The 25,475-nt window shown below is 37.2% G+C and overlaps 1 long non-coding RNA gene across 1 annotated transcript in view; it reads left to right on the plus strand.

The window, feature by feature from the left end:
* The first annotated feature begins 518 nt into the window (after positions 1-518).
* LOC119526415 overlaps positions 519-25,475 on the plus strand; it is a 37,259-nt gene continuing 12,302 nt past the window's right edge. The window contains exons 1-2 of the long non-coding RNA XR_005215179.1: positions 519-688; positions 5,099-5,194. This is a non-coding gene — a long non-coding RNA (uncharacterized LOC119526415). The remainder of the gene's footprint in view (positions 689-5,098; positions 5,195-25,475) is intronic.

Raw genomic sequence — 25,475 nt, forward strand, 5'->3', positions numbered from 1 at the left:
GATAGAACCTTCCTCTTGGGATTAATGGGGGACAGGGAGGAGAAGGGGGTAATGAAATAATTCTCGTAGGACACCTGGCACTAGGTAGACATTAAGCATTAATTATTTTAATTAATTGCAGAAAACAGCAGTTTCTAGATTTGGCTCACATTAGTACTTGCTGAGAAACCTTTAGGAAAATACAAAGTCCTGAGCTCCTCTTCAGATTTGTCCTACTGAGTCTAAATCTCCAGGAGTGGAGCCCATGAATTTATATTTTGAAAAATACAAAAAAAGGATTCCCTTTGCAATAGCTCCAGAGCCTCATATTTAGAAATTGTTGTCATTGGAACTCTATGCCATAGGAAGTCAGTGGAGTTTATCATATGCTCCCTGGTGACCTTCCTGCCCTGTTAAGATGCATAAGATTTAGGCTGATTGAGTCAGGTTAACAAGCACCTCCCAGTAACTACCCAATTGGTCAAGAGCATTCACTCTTCTCATTTGTGGAGCCTCTTCTAGATGTCCCAGGCAGTCAGGAGGGGAAGATCCAACTCAGATGGCTCTGCTTCCCATGCAGGCTGCAACTGGATGGGGACTTCTTGGACTCAGAAAGAAAACCATGTGGGAAGGAGGCTTGCTAGTACCTGATTCAACGTACTCAAGGTCCTGAAAGCCCATCTCACCTTAAAACTAAGGTCAGAGCAAGGTAAGGAGTCTCTGCTGACCTCAGTGCCCCCATCTAGAAAATGAGAGGGGTCAAATTAAATGACCTTATGGTCCTTCCTCCTTCCTCCTGTTCCAACATTCTATGAGCTTGAGGCTATTTATTTGTGTGCTGTGGCAGGGGGTAGTGGAGCAGGCAATTCATCTCTGGTTACTTTCTGTTATGGATTGAATCATGACCCCCAAAAAGATATGTTCAAGTCCTAACCCCAGTCTCTGTGAATGTGAACTTGTTTGCAAATAAGATCCTTGAGGATCCTTGAAGGTGTTACTCATTTAGATGAGGCCAAGCTTGGTCAGGGTGGGCCCTAATCCAATACGACAGGTGTGTTTATAAAGGGGCCAATTTTTTTTTTTTTTTTTTTGGGGGGGTGAGAGATAGAGAGAGAGAGAGAGAGAGAGAGAGAGAGAGAGAGAGAGAGAAACCTCCTTCTGACTGAGCAGAGCCAAGCCAAGGAACACCATCAAGGCTTGCCGGCCACCCACCAGAACCCAAGGGAGATAGATGCTTGGAACAGACTCATCCCTTTGAGAGGAAGCACGGCCTTGCTGAGCTCTTGATTTTGGACTTCTAGTCTCCCAAACTGTGAGACAATAAATCTATTTTATTTAAGCCAGCTAGTTTGTGGTACTTTGTTACAGCAGCCCTGGAAAATAAGATATTCCCCCATTTCAAAGCACCAACAATGTCAGGCACCCAGATTCCTACGATTCAAAATACTTCCCTTTTTCCCTTCACTGTGAATGCTGGTCCTCGCGTCTTTGTTTCTGCTATGGCTGCCCATCAGGAATCCCTCCTTCTTTTCACTACTGAGTATTAGTCAGCAGGGCCCTCTCCACATTCACCACTTTGGAAGCAGCTGTGATCTCATCTACACCCTCCCACTACAGTTTCTCTCCTGTATGTTTATCCTATTTAGAGCTATGCATGTTGTGCTTGAAATTTGACCTTCTCTTTTGTTCAGAAAATCGGCAGCACTTTCCCTGCTCCATGTATCTATACTAGTGGTAAATCAGAACTATAGTCTTCCAGAGTCCTTTCGAGCTACTAAGTTTTGGAGATCTGTTGATTCTGCATTTGCATATATATGTTAGTGAACATTCAAGCGTCTCATCTACATAAGCACAAGAAGAACATCTGTTTTCCTCTCCTAACTAGTATTGATCATAGATTTTTCAGGGGCTGTATTGCTGGGTACTCCTTGGAATCAGATCCCAGCGTGTATTAGAGAGCCACCTCCTGGCCAAAAGGAAGAAAGAAGGGAAGCCTTGCCTGTGGGAACAGCGGAGTCGCACCCCCAGGGCTTGTGCAGCCCACCTGTGAACCGAGAGTCCCTCCGACCCACGGCAGTTGGGGGTGCGTTCCCAGTGATGTTTCTGACCTTCCTTCTCTGGCAGCAGCAAATGCCATGGCCAAGGTGAAAAAGGGCTGTGAGCAGGTGTGATTTGGTTCTTAGTGATACAGGATCTCAGAGAAGTGCCGGGGACTCTGGCGGTTCCCCCAGGTCACAGGGTTTATATTACTTTTAACCCAAATCTGGAAACTGTCACTTGCTGCACTCCTAGAACCAAAATAAATCCTTTCACACTTTTGTCCAGTCAACATAAAACAATGCATAACTAGCATGCCTGACACAGAATTGTGAATTGGAAAGATAATTATGCAATTTAGCGAGACTGAAGCGGGGAGTTATGTAACTATTTTTAAAAAGAATAGCAAAGCATGTGGAGAGCACTGGACTAGGAGTCTGAACTCATGGAGTTCTTCGTGAGGAGTGTGAACTAAGCCCGTTTCTGCCCCTCCAAAGATGAATGAGCCTGGACGCCTGCTTCCTCTTCTGGCCTTAGTTTTCTCAACCATAAACAGATGAATTATAAAACCACTAAGAGCCCTTCCTTTTTATAATGGTGAGTCAGCGGGAAATCAGTCCTCTTCCCCCATTTTTATGCTTTCCCCCGCTGTTTAGCTCACCCAAAACACACACACACACACACACACACATTCACACATGCACGCATGCAGAATCCTTCGGAACAGTACCCAATGGTGACAAAATCCTCTCCTTCATCAAAATGATGCCTGCAGAGTCAAGCAATTCCTGACCTCAGTAGCTTGTATTCTTATAAGTAGAAATGAATGGAGGAGATTTTCACTGACTAAGTGAATTCCTACAATGAGGAAATAATTAAACTCCCATATCATATCATACTTTAACTTGGATCAAATCCTTCACTCTTTGAGAAAGCTTTTTAAAACTTGGGCTAAATACTAGACTTTTTTTTTTTTGGCCAGAAATGGAGACTTTTGTGGAAAATATATTTGAGAAGGGGTGGGGGTGGGAGTGCATTCAGGATACCTACTATCACCTTCTCGCAGAATATTTAGACCTCAGGTGAGGGAACTGAAGTCCAGATGTGGCACACCAGCAGCCAGATGCAGATTCAGGAACAAGGCCGGGTCTTCTAACCCCTGGGCTTGTGCTTTGCCGGCTTTCATCATATCTCTTCCCTTTGGCGTCCCCTGACATAGCAGTCACAGGAATTATGAAGTCATTGGCATGAGCAGGTGGGGTGTGTCAGGCTTTGGATGATGTCCTCCCTCAATGGGAGCAGCACAAGGGCAAGCAGAAAATGGATAAAATCTTGAACCTCAAGGGCAACAGAAGCATCATTTTAAGTTTTATTCCCAGCCATCCGGTCTCAGGCACAGCATCTGACACAGAGCAGGTACAATGAACAAAAGGTGATTAAGGAGAACGCCAAGGAAGCAAGAAGCTGAAAGCAGTGAAACCCGAAAGAGAAGGGAGAGATCAGCAGACACTGCTATGTGCCTTGCCAGGTGAAAGAAGAGTCCAGGATCACTGGCAGTCTGTCTTCTGATGATGCCTTGATTTGGACATTTTTCTCAGTCTTGAAACTGTAAGCTTGTAAGCTAATAAATTCCCACTGACAAAATCCAAAAATAAATAAATAAAGTGATTGAGTAAAGCAGGAATGGAGGCAAACACTCTGCCCCTTAGGGACCAACATCTGGCAGAACTGTCTCCTTGTTTTCTCCAAAAAGTAGGGCTAGGGCAGAGTTTCCTTGGCCATCATACAATTAAAGTGACTCATTCCTCTCTGTTGAGCTTGCAAATCCAAATGCCTACTTGGCATCTCCTCTTGGATGACTAATAAACCCACAACACAGCCAAAACACAGCTCTTGTTTGCCTATCGCCCCCTCCTACAACTTTGCACCTCTCCTAGTCTTCCTTGACTCAGTAAACGACAACATCACCCACTCAGTTACTAAGGCCCCCAAACCCAACTGTTGCCCTTTGTTGCTCTTTTTTCTTCACACCAGACATTTGATTCTTCAGTGTGTCATGTCAAAAATAATTCCAAAATGTATCCAGAACCTAGACGCTTCTCACCACTTTCCTTGAAACAACTTTATTCCACAGTGAGTGAATGAATGAATGATGTGATTGGACCTACAGAGAAAAGGGGGTTTAGGATAATATTTTTCATTGTTCCTATGGTGTAATGTCAGATCAGCATGAGGAGGGAGTTTATGAGATGTGAGCTCTGATATCTATATTCATCCTGGAAGGGAGGTCATGTCACTGCCATAATTCATTGGGGCTTTGGCTGAAAGCAAATTAAAAATTGAGTCCAGGCAGGTTTGCAAAGGTATCTTTCAGAAATTTAGAGCCCTGTTCTATTTAACCCTCTCTGTTTCTATGTACTGCAGATATCCCACTTCTTACAAAGATAAGCTTCTGGTAATGATAGCATTATGAGACTTCCACTTACAGACAAGTTGAAGTTACATGGACTGGATTTATTCTCCTCTTTGAATAAATAAAATCCCATACAAAAATATAGGAGACAACAATTTTCAAGACATTGGCTATCAGGCAAAAAACAGACAGGGAAACCTCAGACACAGGAAGCAAATGACGTGAGCCCTATGATTGTCCCAGCTTGCTGATAAGGAACCCTAGTGATCTTCTCCACTAACAATAACTAGCACTTACAGGGTGCTTACAGTTTGCCTGGCATTAGCTCAATAAACCCTTAGACCAACTCTTGGAGGTAACTATACTACTATTATCTCCATTTTCCAGAAGAGAAAGCTGTGAAAATAAAAAAAAGATTTAAAAATCTTACCCAAGGATACATAACTACAATATGGCAGAGCTGGGATTGAGCCTACATAGTGTGGCTCCAGTATTTGTGCTCTAAGCTACTACCTTAAACAGCTACTTCAATGAGATTTCTTGAGTGTGTGGCAAAGGGCGGGGTAGGGAGAGCTGTAAATGATGTATATGTAGTGAGGATGACAGAGAGGGATGAGATTTTCAAGTCAGTGTCAATGTGAAGAATTCAGAACATAAATTATCAACTAGCTCACAGGGAAGAAGACCATGTGAAGATGGAGGCAGAGATTGGAGTGATGCTGTCACAAGCCAAGGAATGACAGGAGCCACTAGGAGCTGGAAAAGGTAAGAAAAGAGTCTTTCCTAGAGGCTTCAGAGGGAGCATGGCCCTGCTGACACTTTTATTCCAGACTTCTGGTCTTCTGAACTGTGAGAGAATTTGTTTCTGTTGTTTGGCCACCACATTTGTGGTAACCTGTGATTGGCAGACTTGGAAAACTAACACAGATTTCAGTTTTCAGTGCCTGGGTTGAATGAGTGTAGCCTCTCTGAGTGCCTCAGACTGTATCGTGCTACCTGCCACTGTGGTTTTCTAGTACTCTAGAGTCATACAGCATCACATGGAGCTGCACAGACTGCGAGTTCTCAGACCCTTCTAAGAAAGGTGGAGGAGAAGTATGGTCTTGTGAACTAGAGCTTTGGCAGGGCTAACAGTTGACTTTGTCAACTGGATGAGGTGGCTTTGTGGTTTGTGATCACAATGTGAAATCCTATTTACTTTCTCAGTTGGCTCATGTCTCTCCACCATCAGCAAGGACTACCTTCTAAGATATGGAGACAATATACAACACCTTGATTCCTCTTGCTCTTCATTCCTGGAGCAGAATTTGTCTTAATACCATGATCTTTGTTTAATACCTAGCTTCAGTCTTTGTTACAACTCAGTAACTTTCAGCATATTCAATATGTCTCAGACTTCTGGTCAAGATTATATTGTGAGAATTATTCTTCCAGACAAGTGGGAGTAAAAAAGGCACTGGATTTAATCTCCCCCTTGAAACAAACAAAATACTATACAAAATATATTAAAAAGCACACTTCAAGACATTGTATATCAGGCAATAAGAGCAAATGAGGTGAGTCCTATGATGTCCCAAATTATTGTCTGAAAAGAGTATCCAGGCCAGTGTAGGGAGAGAGAATCCCTGAGTTGAGTACATGGAGCTGGAAGTACAGTTACATTCTGGCAACTAGAGTTCTCAGGGCACAGGATGAAAGAATAGAGAGCTACATGGAGATAGAACACACAAAATCTGAAGAGGGTCCCCCTGAAATCCTTAGCTTAGTACTGATCAACAGCTGTGTGTGAGGAAATATCAGGGGCCAGGGAAAGAATCACATGAAAGAATTAGAGAAAAAAATTACTTAGCTTCACACAGAGTCAGGAATAGTTCCTGTTTCTACCAGCCAGAATAGAGAACCTCACAAGTAATGGGTCATCAGAAGAGTCCTCAGAAGGTTCTGCTTCCAGAGTGGAGAAAAATTAACCCTAGATTAAACACTTTTGATCCAACCTAACAAATCTTTAAAAAAAAAACCCAAATGATTAAGCTATTTCCAAATAATGAAATCACTATGCAAAACAAGTTCAAGAATATTTACAGGAATATAAAAACATCCATCCCACACCAAAAATAACATTTACAATGTCTGATATCCAATCAAAAATTATCCAACATGTAAAGAAACAGGAAGATATGACCCATAGTGAGGGGAAAAATCAATCCATCAAAATGGGCCAAGAAATGACACACATGATCAAATTAGCAGAGAAGTCATAAAAACAATTATAACTGTATTTCATATATTCAAGAAACCAGAGGAAAGACTAGAACTCTAAGTTAAGATGAGAAATATGGTACATGAGAGAGAGAGAGATGCAAATTTAACTACTAGAGACAAAAACTGTAATAACTGAAATGAAAATTAATTGAATGGGTTTAACAGTAGATTGGATATTACAAATAAAAGACTAAAGATTGGAAAATATAGGAATATATAAAGATATTAAAAGGGGGGAGAAAAAAAAGAGTCTCAGTGATTTGTGTGACAACTTGAAGGGTCTGATATATGTGTAGGTGGAGTCCCTTGAAGAGGAGGAGAGGAGGGGAACAGAAAAAATATTTGAAGAAATAATGACCACAAGTATTTCAAATTTGATGAAAACTATAAACCAAGAGATACAAGAAACTCAACAAACCTGAAACACAAGAAAATCTACAAAACTACACCAAGGAACATCATAATCAAGTTGTTCAAAACTGGTGATCAAGAGATGGAAGAAGATGGTGGCATAGAGAGGAGTGGAAGTTAGTTAGTCCCCCTAGAGCAACTAATATACAACCAGGAACAACTAGCAAATGATATGGAATAATTGCTGGGGGACAGCTGTGACTGTCCTCACATAGTGCACCAACCTGGATTGGGAGGAATGCCTGAGATCATAGTGTGGAATCTGTAAATAGAAACTGCAGACCTGAGCCGAGAGCCACCTGATCCCATGGCAGTCTTAACTGCAAAGCCTCACTGTGATAGAGAGCAGCACTCTCTGAAAAAGCTAATATACAACAGTCCAGCTCAAACTGGTGTTTTAATTGGCAAACATGGACTGCTCAATACAAGCTATGAATCTCCAACAAGCAGACAGAGGCTTTTAGTCATGACTGACCTTGAAGAGCTAGGGGACTTCTCTGTCCTGGAGGGTGCTATCTCTGGTCAGTGGATGAAACTGGGGGCTGTTGACTGGCCCTGAAGGGGGGCTTTCTGTCCCTTTTTCTCTCTCTCAACCTGAGCATCTCAGTGGAGAAAGCCTCCACCATTTTCAGTTTGCAGTGCTCTGACATAGACAAGAGTGGAGACAGCAGAGTCAGAGAGACAAAGAACCTATTTAAATGCAGATGAAAACTCCTGAGGGTGTGTATCTTCCCTAAGAGGAAGAAGGTGGTGCCCAGATCTGCTACCCGCCTTCCATTCAGAACAAGACCCAAGAGCCTGGGAGAAAACAGCCAAAACAGAAACTAAGTGGGCCACACCTCCTTACATCAGTCAAGAGTGACAGGCTGAGAGGTGCCACCTGCTGGGTGGGTTAGGAAAAGTACAGTGGATTGAGGCCTCACAGGGTGTGTCAATCTTCTAAGACACACCCTCAGGGAAACCTGATACTGAATATTTCCCTCTTCTAAGACCTGAGCCCATTCTGGTCTGGAAAACCTGATTTGGGTAACCAAGGAAACCAGATGCTTGGACAACAGAAAACTACAGCCTACACTAAGAAAAATGAAGTTATGGCTCAGTTAAAGGAACAAACTTACACTTCAACTGAGATACAAGAATTGAAACAATTATTGCTAAATCAATTCAAGAAGTTTAGGGAAGATAGGCAAAAGAGATGAAGGCTATAAAGAAAACACTGGGTGTACATAAGGCAGAAATCAAAAGTTTGAAAAAACAACTGGCAGAATCTATGGAAATGAAAGGCACAACACAAAAGATGCAAGACACAATGAAGACATACAACAGCAGAACTCAAGAGGCAGAAGAAAACACTCAGGAAGTGGAGTACAAGACACCTGAAATCCTACACACAAAAGAACAGATAGGGAAAAGAATGGAAAAATATGAGCAATGTCTCAGGGAATTGAATGACAACATGATCTGCATGAATGTATGTGTCATGGGTGTCCCAGAAGGAGAAAAGAAGGGAAAAGGGGCAGCCCCAATAACAGAGGAAATAATCAATGAAAATTTCTCATCTCTTATGAAAGACATAAAATTACGGATCCAGGAAGCACAGCATAACCCAAACAGAATAGATCTGAATAGGTCTGTGCCAAGACACTTAATAATCAGATTATCAAATGTCAAAGACAAAGAGAGAATCCTGAAAGCAGCAAGAGAAAAGTGATCCATCTCATACAAAGGAAGCTTGATAAGACTATGTGCAGATTTCTCACTAGAAACCATGGAGGCAAGAAGGAAGTGGTGTGATATATTTAAGCTACTGAAAGAGAAAAACCACCAACCAAGAATCCTATATCTGGCAAAACTGTCCTTCAAATATGAGGGAGAGTTTAAAATATTCTCTGACAAATAGACTGACAGAGTTTGTGAACAAGAAACCTGCTCTACAGGAAACACTAAAGGGATCACTATAGACAGATAAGAAAAGACAGGAGTGAGAAGTTTGGAACACAATTATAGGTGATGGTAGCACAGCAATGTAAGTATGCTGAACAAAGATGACTGTAAGTATGGTTGAAAGAGGAAGGTTAGGAGCATGTGGGACACCAGAAGGAAAGAGGAAAGATAAAAACTAGGACTGTATAACTCAGTGAAGCCTAGAGTGCTCAAAACAATTGTGATAAAATGTACAAATATGATTTTTTCATGAGGGAGAACAAATAAATGTCAACCTTGCAAGGTGTTAAAAATAGGGAGGTATTGGGGGAAAATGCAATCAATGCAAACCAGAGACTATAATTAACAGAAACATTGTGTTATGCTTCCTTTAATGTAACAAAGGCAATATACCAAAGTTAAATGCATATAAGAGGGGGACATAAGGGAGGGGTATGGGACTCTTGGCATTGGTAATGTTGTTTGACTCTTTATTCCACTTCAGTTTAATGCTATCTTTCCTTTTGTTTCTTCTTAGCTGTCACGTTTATTTTTTGTTTTGTTTTTCTCTTTCTTTTTTCTTTTTCTTTCATCTCTCTACCTTCTTTGACTCTTCCTCCTGTTTTGTGGAAGAAATGGAGATGTCCTTATATAGATAGTGGTGATGGTGATGAATACATAAATATGTGACTGTACAGGGAAACATCAGTTGTTGACTTAGGATGGAAAGTATGGTGTGTGAAAAAAAAATCTTAAAAAAAATGGGTTGATGAAGAAAACTTGGGGGCACTTTACTGAGTGAAATAAGACAGACACCTAAGGACAAATATTGCAGTGTCTCACTGACATGAACTAATTATAATATGTAAACTCATAGACATGAAATATAAATTACCAGGATATAGAATGAGGCTAAAGAATGGGAAGTGGTTGCTTATTATGAGCAGAATGTTCAACTATGTTGAACTTAAATGTTTGGAAATGAACAGAGGTGACAGTAGCATGTTGTGAGAATAACTAATAGTGCTGAATGATGTGTGAATGTGGTGGAAAGGGTAAGCTCAGAGTCATGTATGTCACCAGAAGGAAAGTTGGATGTTAAAAGATGGGAATGTATAAAACAGTGAATCTTGTGGTGGACAATGTCTGTGATTAACTGTGCAAATATTAGAAATCTCTTTCATGAACCAGAACAAATGTATGACACTATAACTAGAAGCTAATAATAGAAGGGCATGTAGGGAAAAATATACCTATCACAAACTATATACTATAGTTAGTAGTATTTTAACGTTCTTTTATCAACTGTAACAAATGTACTATACCAATATTACGAGTCAACAATGGAGGGGGGTTGGTTAGGGGTATGGGAGTATTGGAGTTTCCTTTTTGTGTCTTTATTTCTTTTCTGGAGTAATGAAAATGTTCTAAAAATTGAAAAAAATTAGTTGTGTTGATGGATGCACAGCTGTATGATGGTACCGGCGGCAATTGATTGTACACTTTGAATCTTTGGATAATTGTATGGTATGTGAACAATCTCAATAAAAAAATAGAATAATAGGAATAATTATTTGAAAATTTTAGGCAATTCTCTTAATATTTTAAAATTGTCAGGAATCACAGAATTTCAAAAAACTCTTGAATAGTGAAATGAGGGCTGCTGTGTTTGTTATTACTATATATGGTCCCTTTAAATAGAACCCAAAACTTAACTTCCTTGCTTGCCAGTCTCCTGTACATGTTTTGTATGGCTTTGAAACATTTGTGACTCATCTGCTGACTTGTGTTGCTATTTTACTACTCAGTGTTGTTATAATTCAAAATATTTTCTTTCTAACCAACTCACCTAAGTATTCATTTAGTAGTGATGTTCATGATTGTGTTGCAAAATGTGTGTGAAAATTGATAACAATGGGATAGACTTTTTAAAATTTGATTTTGAGTATTGTGCGGTTAAATTGATAAAGGAGTCATCTGTGAAATCTGGGGAAAAGCAAAGCAGAATTAAAACAAAATTTCTTTCTAACATTTGTAGATTTATGCTGAGACTGTATCCTCTGCATTTTTCCCAAAGGGAAAATTAATACTCAACTATGTAGGGAGCGACTCTTGCCATGTCTTCACTTATACATTCTTCATTTCACTGCTGTGTATTGTAACGTGGGTTTTGTTGTTTGTTGTTTGTATATTTCTGGTTTTATGCTTTAGAATATGCATGTAATTTTTGCAAAAGTGGGAGCATGCCTTACATATTCGTGTATAAGCTGCCAATCTTTCATTTAAAAGCATTGTGAATAAGACATTTTATCTATACACTCTTATTGGGCAGATGGGAAAAACAGAAAGCAAATAGCAGTATAAGAGACTTCAGCTAAACATATAAATAATCATTAAATGTAAATGTGTTTTTAAAAAAACAAGTTAAAGGAAGAGATTTTCAGATTGTGTAAAAAGGAAGGCCCAAATACAGGCTGCCTACAAGAAACATACTTTAAATATAAAGGTAAAAAATAGTTTAAAAGCAAAGGAATGGAAAAAGATTTACATGTTAGAATTAAGGAAAAGTTGCTGAGGCCGCATGAATATCAGACAATGTAGACTGTAGAGCAAAGAAATTACCAAAGGTGAAGAAGAATGTTTCAAAATAATAAAGAGATTTATTCATCAAGAAGACATTGCAAGCCTGAATGTTTATGCCCATAACAGACCTTCAAAATAAAAAACTGATAGAAATGAAAGGAGAAATAGGCAAAGGTCTCAAGTCAAGGAACAGAGCTTCTACCTTAAGAAATTTAAAAAAGGTTAAATTGAACCAAAAATAAGTAAAAGAAAGGAAACAATAAAGAAGAAAATAGAAATTAAAGTAATAGAAAACAGAAAAACAATACAGAAAATCAATGAAGTCAAAAACTGCTTCTTTGGGAAAAGTAAACAAAATTAATAAATATTTAGGCAGACTGATCAGGGAGAAAGTGAGAAGACAAAGACCAATATCAAAAATCAGAGAGGTGATGTTACTACAGATTCTATAGAAAGTAAAAGGATAATAAGGACATATTATAAATGTCAATAAATTTGACTATTTGGGGAAAGTATAAGACAGAAATTATCAATATCAAGAATGAGAGAAGTGTCATAACTATAGATTCTATTTATATTAAATGAATAATAAGAGAATATTATGAGCAACTTTTTGCCAATAAATTCAACAATTAAATAAAATGGACAAATTATTTGAATAACACAAACTGCCCAAGTTCATGCAAGAAGAAATATATAACTTGAATAGTCCAATGTCTATTAAAATGTTGAATTTTTAGTTAAAAACCTTCCAACAAAGAAAACTCCAGGATCCAATGACTTTGATTGTGAATTCTACTGAACATTTAAGGATGAAATAATACCAATTCCACACAAAATCTTTTAGAAAATTGAAGAGGATGAAATGCTTCTTAATTCATTCTGTGGAGACCAGTATTACCACAAATCAAAAGCAGAAAAAAAAAAAGATTACAATAATACAAAACTGTAGAACAATATCCCTCATTAACATAAATGCAAAGATTCTTTTAAAAATTAGAAAATTAAATCAAACAATATATAAAAAGGAAAATACATAATGATTAAATGAGGTTTAGGCCAGGAACACAAGGATGGTGAAACATTACAAAAGCAGTCAATATAATTCATCATATTTAATTCTCTAAATAAGAAAAAAAATATATAATTATCTCAATAGATACAGATAAATATATTTGACAAAATTCAACATCAACTCCTGATTAAAAAATTATGGCAAATTAGTAATAGAAGGGAACTTTCTCAGTCTCCTAATAGACATATCAAAAAATCTACAGCTAACAGCACACTTAAAGGTAAAACACTAATGATGTTTTATATTAAGATTAGAAAAAAGGCAAGGGATTCCACTCATACCATTTTTATTCAGCATTATCCTAAGAGTTTCTGCTTGGGGCAACGGGCAAGAAAAAGAAATAAAATGCATCTCATTTGAAAAGGACCAGTACAATTGTCATTATTGACTGATGACTTGATCATCTTTGCAGAAAATCCAGTAGAATACTCAAAAATGCTGCTTGAACTAGTATGTGTGTTTAGCAAGATTTCAAGATATGTTATCAATATATAAAAAAGCAAAAGTATTTCTATATATTAGCAATAAGCAATCAGAAATTGAAATACAAAATATGATGTACCTAGGAATAAATCTGCCAAAAGATATACAAGATATATAAATTGAAATCTATAAAGCATTGCTGAGAGAATCTAAAGAGCATGTTTAAGAATGGAGAGATACCTTGTTCATGGATTAGAAGAAGACTCAATATCATTAAGATGCGAATTCTCCCCATATTGATGTATAAAGTAAGCACACTTTGCAATCAAAATCTTAGCAAACATTTTGTAGAAATGAAATAACATTGAAAAAGAAAAATAAAAAAACGGAGAACTTAAATTACATGACTTGAAGGTTTATTATAAATTTACATTAATCAAGTCAATGTGGTATTTGTGCAAAAACAGACAAATTCATGTAATTGAATATAGTCTACAAATAGACTCACCCACATATTTTTGACAAAGGTGCAAAGACATTTCAGTGTAGAAAGAATAGTCTTTTCAACAAACGGTGTTTTAAAAAGACAAGCTTTGATTTTGATCTTGCTCCATATACAAAAATTAATTAAAGATGGATCATATGCCTAAATTTACCACTTAAAATTAAAAAACTTCTAGAAGAAAAATAGGAGAAAATCTTTGTGACCTTGAGTAGGGCTACAATTTCTTAGATATGACACCAAAAGCACAATCCATGAAATAAAAATTAATAAATTCAACTTCTTTAAAAATTAAAACTTCTGTCTTTTAAAAAAAATGAAAAGAAAATTCCAACTGGAAGAAAATATTTGCAAAGCTTAAATCTATCTGATAAAGAACTTGTGTTCAGCATACATAAATGCAACATTAAGAAAACAAATGAATAACAAAATAGGGGAAAGATTTGCACAGACACAGAACCAGATATTGATGGAGAATAAGCACACAAAATGATGCTCATAATAAAATAAATGATGCTCAAAATGAAAACTATAATGAGATACCACTACACACCTATTAGAATGGCTAAAATTAAGAAGACTAACCATATTACGTGTTTGCAAGGATGTGGAAGAACTGAAACAATACACTGCTGAAGGAATGTAAAATGATACAACTGCTTTGGAAAAATGATGATTTCTTAAAAAGTTAAACATGCAGTACCACAAGATCCAGTCCATTCCACTCCTAGATAATTATTCAAGAGAACTGAAAGTATACATCCATAAGCAGTCAAGTACACAAGTGGACACAGAAACTTTATTTGTAATAGCCAAAAACTCAAGTTCACCCAAATGGCCATCAACAGGTGAATGGATAAGCAAATTGTAGTATGTCCATGCAATGAAATACTACTCAAAAATAAAAAGGAATGAACTATTGAAACACACAACAACTTGGATTATTTTCAAAATAATAACTGAGTGTGAACAAAGCCAGGCCAAAAAAAAAAAAAAAGAAAGAAAGAAAGAAAAGAAAAAAGAGCACATGTTGTTTGATACTATTTATATAAAATTTTAGAAACTGAAAATGAATTTACAGGGACAGAAAACATATCAGTGGTTGCATGGGGATAGGGATGGGGATGGGGTACAAGGAGCTGTGGTTGGGTAGGAAAAGTTTTGGAAGTGATGGATGTGTTTATTATCTTAATTTTGTGATAGTTTCAAGAGTATAAACAGTATATAAAATTTATCAACTTTTAACTTTAGATATGTACAGGTTATTGTGTGTCAATTATGCCTCAGGAAAGCTGTTTCTAAAAATGACATAGTGATTTCATGCTTGCAGTATCAGACCTCATCTCCAAATATATTTCAATGCTCTGAAATATAATAAATATCTCAATGGAGAAGTGCACCAGAAACCCAAGATTGTTAAGGGGCTCTCTTGGGGCTGAGGCTGCAGGCCTTCTGGGCTCTGTACCCAGAAGCAGGCAAGGGCGACTAAAAGCTACAAGCGTGTTGGATGATGGAACCAGGACCAAAGTCATAGTTAAAAACCAGGATGAGATGGGCCTTCCCCACTTGTGAAAAGGCTGGAACAAAACTGCAGGGACTGCTATCTGCATTTATGAATTATATAAGGCTGCTTACTCAAAGATGCAGGAGAAAACAAGCAGTTTCTCAGTCAGGTGTGGATCAAGCCGCCACTGGTTCAGCGACTAGATCTACAATATGTTGAATATAAAAATGGAGTAGGAGCTCTTAATGCTAACTGAAGACAGGATTCTGGACAAGGGTGTCTCAGGGGTTGATTGAGATCGTTCTTAAAACTACTATAGGGTAGGAGTAAGCATAAAAGGGTGCAGAGTGGGATTTCCACAGAAGATGAGCATACAAAACAAAAAGCCAAATGCCTAAGGAAAGAAATGTAAGCACGACAGCCACCAAAATCAACAATAAGGAAATTAATTCATCAGATATTTAATAAAAGCAGTAGAGAAAATTCAAATGACTTTAAAATAGCATTTACTATCCTCACAGAGATAAAAGAAGGAATAATATTCCTCTCAGAAATAGGAAATTATGAAACATAATTGAGAGAAATGAAGAAAGAATAGAAGATGAAAAAGAATCAGCAATACTGGAAATAAAAAATATAGATTTAAACCCTAAATTTGATACAAAGATGATTCATGAAGTATGAATTAATTCTAAAGAATTCACCAAAAACACAACAGGGATGAAGAATTTCTTTTTAAATAAAAGAAGGGTGCAATTTCAAAAGGTGACGTTACTGTACCTCTACAGTACTAATCTTTCAATGCTAGTTCAATGGATTATCTTGCTTTTTTACCTTATTTGGTGTAGAAATAAAGTCCCATTAAAACAGAGATTACATTTTAAAAAATTAAAGAGAAGTCAAAAGAATATATAGGGTAAATTGATAGGCTCCAAGATAGAGCTCAGAAGAGTAGAGAGGGTATAGTGAAAGGCACATGTAAAGAGCAAATGGGCAATAATTTTTCATATTTGAGAAAAGCCATGAATCCTCAGGTTGAATGTAATAAAAAGTCAAATATAAAAAATAAATTGCATTCAGACTGAAACCCGTTATAATGAAACAGCAGTATATTGATTAAAAAGATAGTCCACAAGATGCATGCTTTTTTTTTTTTTTACATTTCTAGAGCTCCTCAGAATATTGACAACCAGATTCATAACTGCTCCTGAGAAGATCCTTAAAACAAGAGAGCTTAGTAATTCAAGGAACAAATTCTTTTCAGGCAATTACTTACCAACTTCCTAGACTTATGCCAGACACAATGGGAAAGCAATGGATGTCTAAAGACAGGAAGGAGATCAAGTCCAAAGTAGAGGGGAACTCCTGTTTAAGCCATATTCCCTCAAAGCACTGCATGGATGTCACCAAAACTTATAATGAAGTTACTATGACATGCATAATAATATGCATAAATATATTGTATTAAGTATAAAAAGTCAGATTTACTCCCTATAAACTGCCAAGCCAAACAGTATTAATTCTTTTAATGTAGAGAATATAGTCCAACAAATTTATTGTCATAATGTCATTATCAGATGGAGAAACTATATATAGAAGGTATAGAACTATATTTCAAGAAATTGGAAAAGGAGTACTCTGAAACAAAACCAGCAACAAATGTTATGTAAATGCATATAAAGCAACAACCAAAAAAACCAAAACAAAACCAAGAGGTATAGCTATTAAGTATGGCATGGTTTTTGAGGGCACTGCCACCAAAATCTAACCTCACATACTTACTAATGACTGAAATTCCTCTTAATGAAGGCAAAATAATTATATTTCTTTTCACAATTAGAAATAAATGTTTTAGTCGAAAATCCTTAAGTTTGGAGTCAAAAGGCCTAATCTAGAGCCCTAGAACTAGACTCCTTACCTGAGTAACATTGGACATGACACTTCATCTCTCTGTAGCTAGGATATTTTTCTGTGTTTTAAAATGAAATTGGGCTTTCAATATACAAGATTCCTATCTGGAATGATGGAAATGTTTTGGTAATGGATGGTGGTGATGGTAGCATAAGACTGTGAATGCAATTAACAGCACTGAAATATATATCTGAATATGATTAAAGGGGAAATATTAGATTGTATATATGGTAACAGAATAAAAATTTTAAAACAAATTCATGGAATTACATTACACAGTTAACCCTAAGTTAGCCCATGAACTTTAATTAATAGTATAATTATAAAAATGTGCTATCATCAATTGTAACAAATGTTGCACACCAAGGCAAGGTGTTAGTGGTAGGGTGATGTATGGGAATCCTATATTTTAAAGCATGACTGTTCTGTGAACAATCTAATTTTTAAAAAAATGAAATAATATCTGAAAAGTATTTCCTTTGCTAAAATGCTGTGATTCTAAACGTGAAGTACCAATAACAGATCCAATTCTTTACTGATGTGGTGGTTTTAAGGGATATCCACAAAGTCTTTGATACTCCTCACCTCCCCTTGAGTGTGGGCTGGACTTAGCAACTTGCTTAGTGAATAACAAATGATAGAATTGAGAGGATGTCACTTCCAAGATTAGGTTATAAAAAAACTACAACTCCCATCTTGTGTTCTCTCTCTGCCTTTCTCTCTCCCTCCCTCCCTCCCCAACCCCACCCCACTCTCTCTCTCAACTTATCCTGGGACAAGCTACCTGACATGCCATACCATGCCATGGGGAGAGTGAAACCAGCTGTCATATCCTGAAGACACTCTGGTCACCTTGGAGAGGCTCTAGAAGTGAGAAACTGAGGAGTGTCAACAGTCACTTGAGTGAACTTGAAACACATCCTCCCCCAGACAAGCCTTGGCTTGACTGAAGCCCTGCCCAATATTTTATCTGCCACCTCTTCAGAGACCCTACAGCAGAACCACCTAATGAAGCCCCCTGAATTCCAGACCCAAAGAAACCATGCAATACTGTTGCTTTAAGCTGCTAAATGTGAGGCTATTTCTTGTGCAGCAATAGATAGCTAACACAATGGAGGAGGGGCTTACATACTCTGATTACTTAATGTAGGCAGCACACTGCATACTTGATGGACCCCGGAATCAAAACTAATGATTTAACCAAGGAGAAATGTTTTTAAAGGATGCTAACAAAGCTAATGGTGAAATTTGGTACCTCAATCTAACTAAGGCTTAGCTCTGTTTATCCTCAGCTGTGCTCAAGTGTATAGCACTGAGCACATCCACTACCTAGTCACGAAAGCTGTAGGAAAGTGGTATGATGTGCACCAACACCACTTGCCATGATTTACAACACAAACTTAGAGAAGTAAAGGCTCAGAGGGGACATGATAGCTGTCTCCAGTTATTTGAAGGTTGTCTAGGAAGATTGGGTGGACTGACATGTACCCCAGAGGCAGGAACTCAGCCCTTTAAAATGTTAGAAGCAGAACCATCATGGGTTACTGTGAGAAAAGATCTCAGTGATTAGATCCTTCCAAAAGGCAACGAAAAATCATTGTAAGTAGTTGAGCAGATAAATGATGTAATGATGGTGATTGTATTTTTCTTAAATATTTTAACACTCTACTAAAAAATTAAGTATTAGCAGATTAACTTTCATACTTTCAAATTTAAAAATGTAAAATTAAATTTCAATGTTTTCTTTTTTAACCTCAAGTGCACAGGAGAGAATTAATCACAGTTCTTGATGTATAACACATTAGCACTGGTCCATTCATGAAACACTTTAATATCATTTAGTTCTATTTTTCTTCCTTTTTTATTCCTTTTGTTGTTTTTAATTTTCATTTCTTGCTTTCTTTTTTCTCTTAATAACACAGTAAAAGCCTGCAAATCCAAGGACTAGATAATTGCCATTAACTTTATTCTACTTATGTACTCCTCCCCGATAATGCCCCCTTGACTCCTTCTAAGAAGTAACCACTCTTCTGATTTTTGCATTGGTTGTTGACTTAGTTTTTTTTTTAATTGTTTTGTCATATATACACATGATTAAACAATATGTTATTTAGGTATTCTTGATTTAGAACATTATGATATTTATTACACTATGCTTTTTTGACTGAAATTATGTTTTCAAAAATTATCAGTGCTGTTGAAGGTAGCTGTGGTACATTACTTCTTAAAAATTTCATTTTTGTATATATTACAGAACATGAACATATCATAATTTATCTATATTTGTTTTTTCCTATTTCAAACAGAGTTGCTACAACATTGTTGCATATGTCCTTTTCTGTATTTCTGAAGGAATGGAATTTCTGGGTTGTAGGACATGGAACTAGATAATGTCAAATAGTTTTCCAATGTGTAAATTAATTTATACTTCCACTAGCAACTTATGAAATACTCACAAAACTTGGTAAAGAAGCCTTATTTTTTGTGGATCAACTTGGTGTAAAATATTATCTCATGATAGTCTTGCCTCTCATTTTCCAGATTCCTAATGAGACTGAGTATCCCTTCATATGTTCATTGAACATGTGTTTTCTTTTTCATGAAATATTTGTTAATATTTTTGTACATTTTTCTATTGAATTGTTTGTTCTTCCTTATTGATTTATGAGAATTCATTACATATTCTTAAAATTAACTCTTTGTTAATTACGTGTCATAAATATTATCTTCCAGTTCTTGGCTTTCTTTTCACTTCCTTTAAGGTCTTATTTAACAGAACATTTTAATTTAATATGGCCAGAATTTATCAATCCTTTCTTTTATTTGGTTGGCACTTTCCTCATCTTGTATAAGAAAAATTTTAATCCTTCTTCAGATATGTTTTGCTTCTTTAATCTGGAGATATATGTTTTTCATCAGTTTTGAAAAATTCATAGTCATTACCTCTTTAAATATTGTCTCTTTCTCATTCTTTCTGTGTTCTTTTCTGAGACTCCAATTGGATGCATGCTAGACCTTCTCATTCTATCTTTCATATTATTTCTTTTTCACTATTTCACTCTTCAACTTTAACTAATTTTCTCTTTAAGGTTATCCAATTAGGTTTTTTTAAGTTATTATTTAAAAAAAAAAATCTATGGGTTCCATTTGTTTCTTTTTTCAATTCTTTCTTTCTAATTTCTGACAGTTTCTTGCTTAAGCTCATAAAGTGTTCTTCTATATTTATTACCTGATGCATCTTCAGTCCTTGGTGATCTAAATCAGTTCTTTTTTCTACTGTCACTCATAGTAACCTGCCATCTTGTTTGTTTGATGATTTTTGGGAGGTGTGAAGCCTAAAATGAGGAAGCTCTCCTCCAGTGAGAGTTTTCTTCTCTCTCTACTAGTAGGTCAGGAGGTCCCCCTAACTTAGGACCGCTTCAGCCCCCTCAAGGATTTTACTTCATAGCTCACTCCCTTATTTAACTGCTGTGCAAACGGCTAGTAACATTTTGGTGTTATTATAGGAATTTAGCCTCAGGTCAGCCTCATTCCTCTTGGCTGAGTTACAGTAAAGATTGGCTCTCTGCTTCTCTGCCTCTCAGCTTCTTGATTCCCAGATCATCAGATCTTGGCCCTATGCACTAAAGGTTCAGCTTCCAACTGCCCAGATCCTGGAAAAATTAGGCCAACCTCAAATTTATTTATTTTCCTGGAGAGAGTGTTGTATTAGGTTCTCCAGAGAAACAGAACCAACAGGATATATAAAGAGATTTAGTAGAGGAATTGGCTCACATGACTGGTGAGGCTGGCAAGTTTCTAGGGCAGGCTATAATTTGGAAATTCCAAGAAAGGTGAAGTTGAATTCCCCAGGAGAAGCTGGCTGGCTGAAGGATGGGCAGAAATTCTTCTTTCTGAATTCTGAACTCCTCATTTCTGGTTTTAAGACCTCCAACTGATTGGATGAGGAGACTACCCTCATTGTTGAGGGCAGTCACCTTTGTTAATTGTAGATGTTGTCAGCTGTAGATGAAATCAAGTGACTGTAGATGCAAATCCATCTATGAAATGCCTTTGCAGTAACAGTCAGCCCAGTACTTGCTTTAACAAATAAGTGGACACCATAACTTAGCCAGTTGACACATGAAATTGCCCATTACAAGGGGGTCCCCTGGTGACCTCTCTTACTTTATGTTCTGTTCTGATTCTGGTAGTTGTGGAATGGAAAAGTCCCTTGGAGCCCCTAGTCAACATGAAACTGAAAGCAAAACTCTAAAAATATTTTTTAATTAATAGGAATATCCACATTTTGAAGTACAGAGAGATAGAGGGAGAAGCCAGCTAAATAACTGTTTATTAGGTACTCATTATGCCGTACAGTATATTAAGTATTTTCCATATGTAACTTCACTTATTTTTTTGTCCACTCTGTAATATAGATAGGCAGGTGTCCTTAACCCCACTCTACACATGAAGAAATAGAAGACTGGTGAAATCTGGTGACTTGAACAAGTTCATGCACCTGATGAGTGAAGAGTCAGGATTTAAACTCATGTCCATCAAACTCCCAAAAAATAGATAAGAGTTTTAACTAGAGAAAGACTTCTCTATGATTATTATTGGTGTGATCTGGAAATCAGTCTTCAGTGACAAGACTTAAGCCAATAAATATTTTTGACAAGGGTAGAAAAAGAATGGAAATGGTGAAGAAGGGATTTAACAGGAGAGACTAAAGAGAAAGAAAGAGCCAGGTTAAATGTCTCATGGAATAAAGGCAAAAAATTCCTTTAGGAAAGTTACTAAGGCCCCATATAACAGAGAGGAAGTTTTACCCTCCTGCATAAGTTGTCAGATCCCATATCCTAATGGAATAACTAGTTAGGAAATTGTAGCTATGCTAATTAAAGTGGGGGGAGAAGAAAGCATATCTTTAAGGAGGATATGATGAAAACCTGTTCCTGATTGAACTGTAAAGTAAGCACTACTGGTAAATGTATCAAAGTGTGTGTGTGTGTGTGTGTGTGTGTGTGTGTGTGTGTGCATAATATGGGATATGGAAGAGAAATGTTTCTATGAGGAATAATAATAATGAATTAAATTATTGAGCATATGCTATGTGTTAGTGTGACACTAAGACATTTGCAATGTATTAGAATATTTTGATTTCTGAAAGATCTGTTTGAGAAGAGTTCTTTTATCTTTATTTGATAGATAAGGATACTGGCATAGATTAACTACTTGAAAAGAGTCACACAGATAGTAATTAGATATCCAAGACTCAAGGAACCTGGCTCTAAAGCCCATGCTCTCGGCTATTGTGCTACAGTTCGATAAAAGTCCTGTCAGAATCAGCACTATTGGAATCTGTTAGATCAGTAATCTTTTCTCCCTACTCAGGCACTTTGGATGTCACAGTGGTCAAGTGATGAACCATCATAGATTTTGTTACCCTATCTTTAAAATGGGGCTAATCTTATGCACTTATTCTCACCATGCCCCAGAGATTATTGTTGGATGTTGCCAATTGCTTTGAGATCTGTTACTGAAAGCTATGCTGCAAAGATAAAAGAAGACAAAACTGTGTACCCCTTGAAAAAATTAAACCGAATGACTGGATGACCATCCAGTACCTAACATTCTGTAGTCTATTAGATTGATAAATCTTCTGTAAATGTGCTTTACCCAAGAAAAAGTAATAAATACTCACAATATTTCTTTCAGGTAGCATCATTTAATTAATGATTCCTGAATTTTGAACATTGTTTCCATGTCTTTGCCATGATATAGATAACACTGTAGTAAACATCTTCCTACATTCAACCTTCAATTTCACTTAGTTTTTAAAAACTGTGATACGATATATACAATACAAAATTTCCCACTTTTACCACTTCCAAGCACACAATCTAGTTGCATTAATTACATTTACAATGCTGTGTTACTATCACCATTCATCCATTACTAAAACTTTTCCATCATGTAAGGTAAGTAAGAAAAGCTTATATGAGCTAGATTTTTCTTTCTTATACATCCTTTAAAATTTTACCTTAATTCTTCATTTGTTGTTGATCTTGGTTCAAGTTATTCCTTTAGTGAAGACTAAAGTATGAGGTTTTTGTAGAGTTACGTGAAACAGTATAAGTTTGTGTGGTAGGCAAGAGAAGCATTACTATTCTCAATTTACTGATGTTTTTATAGAGTGTTGCAGCTTGTAATTCCCTCAAGAGCAGATAAAAACTAAATTTGGGAACTTCCAGAGAAGATTGCAGAGTAGGGAGCCCAGGACTCACTCCTTCCAAAACAGATAGTAAACTGGCAGGGATGGTTTGAAATAACTGTTTTGAGACTCAGAGGCCAGAAGAACACTGTACAGCATCCAGGGACAAGCAGGAGGAAAAGGCTGATAAACTACCATAGAGAACTGTGAGTAGCTCTCTCCGCATGGTGGCTGCTGGTGTCCACCCCCCCCCACTCTCATTGCAGGCCACCTTGGGATCCAGTCACAGGCTAGCTGCTGTCAGAAAGGGATATAAAAATCCTCTTCCCCAAGAACAATTGGGGGGGGGGCATGACTGAGCACTGATCACAGGTTTTGATTAACCAATTCGGATCACTGGGTCCCAGCCCTGAGCTACTGTTTCAACCTGCCCTGGACGAAGGTGGCAGCAATTGTTTTGACCCTACTCCAAACGGGGTGGAGGCAGCAGATATTTAAAGCCACAGTGCCTCCTTTGGGCTGCAGGGAATAGTTTGTGGAAGAGTGCCATCTGCTGGGCAGGCCAGGAAAGTTCATCTTGGGGAGCCATCAGAAAAGGCTTTTCACATCTTTCCTGAATCTCTCCCTAGAGCACTTTGGAGCCAGTTTATGCCCCCTTCCTGGGTCCTTGGACCTGCTTTGGTTGGGAAATACAGACTTGGAAAGTCCTCTCTGGGATGATCCTCCTCCCAGAATTTTCCTTCCAGGCAAAAGCAGATGGAGACAATGAAAGGAGTGAAAAAAAAAAAAAAAACAAAACTATAGAGTCAAAATAAAAATAAACAGAACATGTCAAGATTCCCAATGAAGGAACAGATGATAGGAAGCTTTCTCCTGGGGTGTGAAACTGTTTTTGCACAAATAGTGCAATTTTAAAAATTGTACTGCATCTACAGGGAAGAATTGGATGAAGAAGAGCTGAAAAAATCCAATCAGTTAAACACAGGCTAGTCTAAAGGTCTAGAATAAGCTGAACCAAGTGTCAGAGGAGAGTCTTGACACAAAGCTAATCAATAATAAAACCCTAGGCAAGAGAGAGAAACTGACCTTCAGTGTAAACTCATCAAAATAATCAGATTACCAGACATCAGCAAAAAATTACAAGCCATACTAAGAAACAGGAAGATATGGCCCAAGGGAACAAATTAAAACTTTGGAGGAGACACTATATTTGGAACAACTAATCAAAGATATTCAAACAAATCTCCTAAATTAAATCAAGGAGATGAAGGAAAGTGTGGCTAAAGAAATAAAGGATATTATGAAGATACTGTGTGAGCATAAAGAAGAATTTAAAAGTAGAAAGAGAAACATAACAGAAATTATGAGAAAGAAAGGCATAATAAAAGAGACTTAAAATACACTAGAGAGGGAAGTCCTCACCCCAGGAACAGAGGGGGATGGGGCACAGTTCTGATCCAACTGCTGGCTTGTGTAATTGTACTTCTGGGTCCCACAGCATTGGTCCTCTGCAGAGAGGCACTCACAGCACCTGAAGTGCCATTATTTCCACCTGCTTCAGAAGCGGAGAAGACAGAGGGTTTCTTAAAACAACTTAACTTTATGGAGCTGTGGGGAATAGGTTGCCAAAGGGCACCATCTGCTCAGAAGCCTGGAAAAGTGCAGTCCTGGGAAGCTGATTTCCTGACCATCTCCTTGGGGTCCATTGGAAATAATCTGCACCCCTGTGTGGGACCCTGGCCCTGTTTTGGCTGGGAAATACTGATGAACCAAGTGTCAAAGAAGAGCTATAGAATGAACCCAATCAACAACAAAATCTTAGACAAGAAAGGGTAACTGACACTCAGAATAATCTCGTCAAGATAATCAGATGCCCAGGCACCAGCAAAAAAATTTCAAAACATACTAAGGAATAAGAAGATATGGCCAAGCCAAATAAACAAATTTAAAAGTAAAAATTTGGAACACCTAATCAAGGATGTTCAAATAAATCTCCTAAATCAATTCAAGGAGATGGCTAAAGAGACAAAGCATATTAAGAAGACACTGGGTAAGTATAAAGAAGAATTTTAAAGCATAAAAAGAAAAATAAAAGATCTTATGAGAATGAAAGGCACAATAGATGAAATTAAAAATCTGCTGGAGACATACAACAGCAGGTTTGAAGAGGCAGAAGAAAGGATCAGCAAGCTAGAAGACAAAACAACCTGAATTCAAATAGACAAAAGAACAGATGGAGAAAAGAAGGGAAAATAT

Source organism: Choloepus didactylus, chromosome 2, assembly GCF_015220235.1.
Source record: "Choloepus didactylus isolate mChoDid1 chromosome 2, mChoDid1.pri, whole genome shotgun sequence".
NCBI lineage: Eukaryota > Metazoa > Chordata > Mammalia > Pilosa > Megalonychidae > Choloepus > Choloepus didactylus.